Source organism: Pteropus medius, unplaced genomic scaffold (genome assembly GCF_902729225.1).
Source record: "Pteropus medius unplaced genomic scaffold, Ma_sr-lr_union100, whole genome shotgun sequence".
Taxonomy (NCBI): Eukaryota; Metazoa; Chordata; class Mammalia; order Chiroptera; family Pteropodidae; genus Pteropus; species Pteropus medius.
Genome location: NW_024349519.1, coordinates 11,508,035 through 11,514,243, shown reverse-complemented (window position 1 = coordinate 11,514,243; position 6,209 = coordinate 11,508,035). Strand labels below are relative to the sequence as shown.

The following is a 6,209-nucleotide window of genomic DNA, read 5'->3' as shown; positions in this document are numbered from 1 at the left end:
AACCACGCAAAGATAATCTCTGTGCAGTTCAGTGCTTCCTTTCCCCAGGACAGAAGAGCTCTGAAGAAAGGAGCACTTATGATTAAAAATGACATGGGTTGGGACACTCAGAAAGACTTCTCTCCAAATTCTGCCTCATTATGATACTTTCAAATTGTGAAATAACATAGATAATTCCAGACAATGCAGGATCCAAATGTGAGTGCTATGCTATACTCAATAATATTTTTAGTATTCCATTCTGTCAAATGCCTTTGAGTGATTTAAGTTACTCTATTGTTAGCACTAAAGATTACCTGAGGCACAGATCAAATTCAAACCCATTAAAGAAGAAAAGAGGAGAATGAAGAGAAACCTGTGCCCCTATTTGTCAGGGACATTCTAAATGCTAGAGGCACAATGATACCCATGTTTACGTATAAAAATCAATGCAAATGACCATTTAACTTAGTAGGCAACAAAACATGCCATGATATGATGCCTTTCCACCATATTAAAAGACCAAGAGTTTCTCTATGTTTATTTACTAAACAAATATTTTGTCGATGTGAGGCATAGCCATATTCACTAAGCAGTAGAGGAAAACCAAGAAGGAGAAATTTTGTGCACATATTGTAAATACAGCTGAAGGATTTTTCAGTAAGTTTCTCTTCTGTGGCCCATTTCAAACAAAATATAATTCCTTGTGACTTCAAGATTTTAGGAAAGAGAATAAGCAGTCCAAAAATGTAAATCTATGATATCTGTGCTAGTTAATTTTATATGTCAACTTAACTGGGTCATGGGGTGCCCAGATATTAGGTCAAACATTATTCTGGATCTGTCTATAAGAGTTTTTTGGATTAATATTTAAATTGGTAGATTGAGTAAAGCAGATTGCTTTCATCCAATTGGGCTTCATCCAATCAGCTGAAGGCCTGACTAGAACAAAAAGGCTGACCTCCCCTGAATAAAATTCCTTCTGCCTGACTGCCTTTCGACTGGAACATCAGCTTTAAAAATCAGCTCTTCTGGGTCTCCAGCCTGCAATGCTTTAGACTGAAATTATACCATCAGCTCTCTTAGTTCTCACCTTGCCAACTCATCCTGCAGATCTTGAGACTTGTTAGCTTCCATACCATGTGAGCTATTCCTTATAATAAATAAATTAACAAATGAATACACATGTACATACATAAGTAAATAAACAAATATAAATACACATACACATCCTATTGGGTCTGTTTCTCTGAGAACCCTGACTAATGCAATGCCCAAGAGTATTTTTCCCCTATCCACCTCTTTTCTTCCCTTGTCTCTGTTCTTTCCTTCCTTCCTCCAAACAAGAACACAGATATTTACAATTATCTCCAAAATGTTTACTGAATAATTAGTTGGATTTCTGAGTGCTACTTTATCTTTTGTTAAATTTCTATATGCACTTCGGTATATTTCTGGGTTTTCTATTCTATATAATTAGCCTAATCATAGGTCTATACTACTCCTTTTTCAAATTGATTATCTTTTAAATTATAGTACCATTTTCTTTTAATTATTAAGATTTTATGTTTTAATATAGGTGTTCCTCTCCCCCCATTATTTCTCCCTTTTTCCAACTTTATACCAGGTGTTCTTTTTAAAATTCTATTAAAAATTAAAATATAATTTGAATATAGTGACATGCAGATATTTTAAATGCAAGGCTTGATGAGTTAAAAGTTTTAAATAGCCAATGCCCATTTCAACTTCCTATATTGTATTTTAATTAACTTATTTGTTTTTTTGAGAAGCAATATCTTCATATTGTTGAAGCTTTTTGTCCAAGCATAAAGTATCTATTTTTTTCATGTGATCAGGTCACTTTTTGTGTCTTTATATGAGAAATCACAAACTGAGCATCTGTACTGTTTTCAGAGTGCAAAATATTATATTAAGCCACTAAGAATTTGGAGGTTATTTGTTATGGCAGTTAGCCTATACTGGCCAATACAGTTAGATTCAAGGTTTGGTTTGTACTTTGTTATCTTATCATTCCTCTATTATATTTGGCCATAAGATCCTGGTATAGTGGGTGCTATTAATATTGAAGGGTGCTAGTGGTTATTGTAAGTAAATTTCTACAAAGCACCACTAGGTGTCCTCTACTTATAATTTTCACTAAGCTGCTGAAGGACAGACAAACTATTTTCCCTCTTCAGGCATCCTTTTAGCTGTGCTGGCTGAACTCGTCATAAGTTAAATCGAGATTCCACCCTCCTACCATCATTGCTAAAACACAGGCAAATATGTTGGAAAATGGGAATCGTTCATTCTTTATTTTTAAAAACGTCATTCTTAAATAGATCATTCTTCTCAAAAACAAAAGAGTAGCCTTTATCACATTATGAAGATTAACCCAGAACTGGAGACTGGCTGATGATTTATCTGAGAGTTGTTTAAGAATATATTTGAAAGAGATTAATTTATACTGCATACTTCCATCATTTTCTGCCTTTCTTCTCTAGCAGTGTAAAACAGTAGAAAAACTGTTGAAACAACATCAGTCAGCCTTGAAAGAAGTAACTGTAAAGTGTGGCATCTTGGAAAGGAGTGGCTAAAGTCACATCTCTCGACTTTATGTATGTACTTGGAGGGAGGTGTTGGATCACCTTAAATTGCTATTGGTTAAACCACTCTGCTCCCACTGCCTTCAGTATCCCTATCTGAATAAGGAAAGACTAAGAAGGAAGACAAAGAGTCCGGATCAGAGGTTGGCGAGGTAGAATAGACAGGAATCAATGGTGTCTGTAATGCAGGCAATGTCAGCGGGCACTGAGAAAAGGGATATGGATTTAATAGATATAGAAGAGATAAAATATATAAAAATTTGACAACCATTAAGTGTTTTAGGTGAGAGAAAGAAAAATGTCTCAAGAAACTTCAACATTTCACAGTCATGACAACTGGATATGATGATGCCTCTTCCTGAGGTAGGAAAAACTGAAGAAAGAAAAGAATTGTGGTATGAGGAAAGGAGGAATATGTTTTCACTTTTTAACATGCTAATTTTGATGTATCTGGGGGCACATCCAAGTGAAAATATCAAATAGACTGAAATCATTATTAATAAGATTTTTGGTTAAAGAAGAGGGAGTAGCGGAATTTTTACTCTTCTTCATTCCCTCAAACTCCACCAAAAACAAATTAAAAAATGGAGGGAAAATAATCTATCTTCAATGAAACATGGAACAGGACACAACCACAAGCCACAAATTAGGAGGCATATCTGCCAAGAACTGTGAAGTCTAGACTAAGATGAGAGAAGAGAGCATGGAGAGCCAACACTTGCCTCCTAATATCTAGACCAGTTTCTATATATATAACCTAACAATTCCTTCGATTGGTGTGTTGAGCTCCATGAGAAAGAAAGAATGTTCTTATGGAGACCCAGGACGACATCTCAGAATGCAGAGACTGTGCAGTAGAAAGACAAATCGATCGTGCTGACCCAATGTCTGTATGTGTGAGAGAGAAGAGAAGACAGGAAGGCAAGGGAAGGGAAGGAAGGAAGGAAGGGAAGGAAGGGAAGGGAAGGAAGGAAGGAAGGAAGGAAGGAAGGAAGGAAGGAAGGGAAGGGAAGGAAGGAAGGAAGGGAAGGAGGACAGGGAAGGAAGGAAGGAAGGGAAGGGAAGGAAGGAAGGAAGGAAGGAAGGAAGGAAGGAAGGAAGGGAAGGAAGGGAAGGGAAGGAAGGGAAGGGAAGGAAGGGAAGGGAAGAACATGTAGTTGTAAGGGGAAGGGAAGGGGAAGGAAGGTAAGGGGAAGGGAAAAGATTCACAATATAGTATTCTAGCCAAGGGAGACCTCTGGAGGTGAAGTAGGGAGGGGAAGCAGTTATGGCCAGTTATGGCCAGACTACAACAGAGTTTGTGACTTAAAAGACTTTGCTGTTATCCTTAACCACTCCTTACCACAGCATTCATTATTTTATTTATTTACTTATTTTTAGCAAGCAGCTGGCTTCCATTTGAAGATGAGTAATAATTATGAAGAAACTAGAATGGGCTAATACATAAAAACTGTGCCCCCCCACACACATACACACACTCATGCACACACAGGCAAAAGGCAGAAAAGACCAGTTTTCCCAAAAAGAATTACTTGCAGAAAGTAGATAAAGAGTAGTTTTCCACTTGATAGAGAAATGTGATCTCTCTTAAGAGACAATATTAATGACATAAGATTTGTCATAGATATTTGCTGGTTCAGGCTCTCTGGAACCCACTTCCCCTTCTCTTACTAACAGTAACCCCTCTGCCTTCATATGACCAAAATGCTTTGAAAGAAAATGACCCCACTCTCATCTCTAGGGGTAAAGTTTCAGCCATAGTGATTGGTTCAGGAATGGGCCTGTGACCTAAATTGGTCAACTAAGAATGAAGCCATTATTTCTGGGCAACATTTTGGTTAGGAAAAAAAAAAAAAACAACCTTTTTTATTTCCATGTGAATGAAAGAATAAAGTTCTGGAAGCTGCTGAAAGCCATCTTACTATCACAAGGGAAGCTCTTGCCTATAAATAGAGCCAACACCAAAGAAGCCGATTTGAGAGAGAAAGAAGGAAGAAAAGGAAGGAAGGAAGGAAGAGGAAGGAAGGGAAAGGGAAGGAAGGAAGGGCAGAGGGGAGGAAGGAAGAGGGAAGGAGAGAGGAGGAGAAGAAGGAAAAAAAGAAGAGGGAAGGGAGGAGGAGGGAAGGGGAGAGACTAAGTCCTGAACTGGTAGTTTTAACCCTAGGAAAACTAATTTCCTCATCTCTTCAAAGATCCAATCAATTTCCTCTTATTATTTAAGCCATTTGGGTGAGTTATGTATTGCCTATTTCAGAAACATTTCTAATTGAAACATGAAAGGTCAAGAAGTTATATTTAATAATAATAGATAATGTTTATTGAATACTTTGTGTGCCAGGCATGCTTTTAAGTACTTTATGCAAAGTATCTTATTTAAACATCAGAGCAAGCCTATATAATAGGTACTATTATTATCTCTGCTTTCCAGATGAGATAACTGAGTGAACCATATGAGAAAAATGTTTCCAAAGTCACAGAGCTAGTAACAAATTGAGCAATAATTTGAATCAACTGAATCTAACACCAATATACTATACTTAAAACAGCAGCTAGAGTTTCTTCTGCATAGATCATTTAGACAACATAAGGCGATAAAGTAAGTAGATATACATAAAGTGGAGCGTAGTAAATCATGCGAGTCTTTATTGTATTTGTTCAGTTTGCTTCTTCTTGAGAACTAATTATATGGAAGTTGGATCTCATCATCATCTTCCATTTTTTATCATCTTTTCTATAAAAATGTTTATATCCTTACTCTTTTCCAATTAATTTTGTGATATTTCTTTAAGTTTCTTCAAAGTATTTCAGTAATGTTTATTGGATTTATTAAGTTTTTGGTTGCTCTGTAATGTTTTCTGTTTATTTCTTCCTTTTCTGACTTTTTCTCTCTCATCCTTATTCACAGATGACATGATCACCCATAAAAAAAATACAAAGAAATCTGTGAAAAAGCTACTAGAATGAATAAGTGAATTTGCTAAAGTCAATGAATACAAGGTTGATACACAGAAATCAGTTGTATTTCTATATATTAACAATCAATATTTGGAAATTGAAACTTGAAAGGCAATACCATTTGTAACAGCATCAAATAATATAAAATAAAGATAAATTAAACAAAATATGATCTACAGTCATGCTACTCTGAACAAGCCCAATCCCGAGTGATCTCGGAAGCTAAGCAGGGTCGGGCCTGGTTAGTACTTGGATGGGAGACCACCTAGGAAGACCAGGTGCTATAGGTGTAAAAGATAAAATAAAAAAATAAAGGATTGTAAGTTGACAAGTTTCTTGCATCTGTGAGGTCAACCAAGGGTTTCCTTGCTTAAAAAAAATAATAATAATAAAAATAAAATATGTGTAAGACTTTATACCGAAGACTACAAAGCATTGCTTAGAGAAATTAAAGAAGTCTTAAATAAATGTAGAGATATATTATATTCATTAATTAGAATATTAAATAGTGTAAAGAAGTCAGTTCTCTCTAAATTAGTCTATAGACTTAGCAGAATTCCAGTCAAAATTCCCAAAGGCTTTTTGGAGAAATTGTCTAACAAAACAGGAATATTTACATTAACTAATTTCAATATTTACTATAAAACAACAATAAGTAATACAGTGAAA

The 6,209-nt window shown here is 35.6% G+C and overlaps 1 pseudogene; it reads left to right on the top strand.

Moving 5' to 3' along the window:
* Positions 1-5,711: 5,711 nt before the first annotated feature.
* Positions 5,712-5,830, top strand: LOC120618660 (uncharacterized; annotated as a pseudogene).
* Positions 5,831-6,209: the final 379 nt, after the last annotated feature.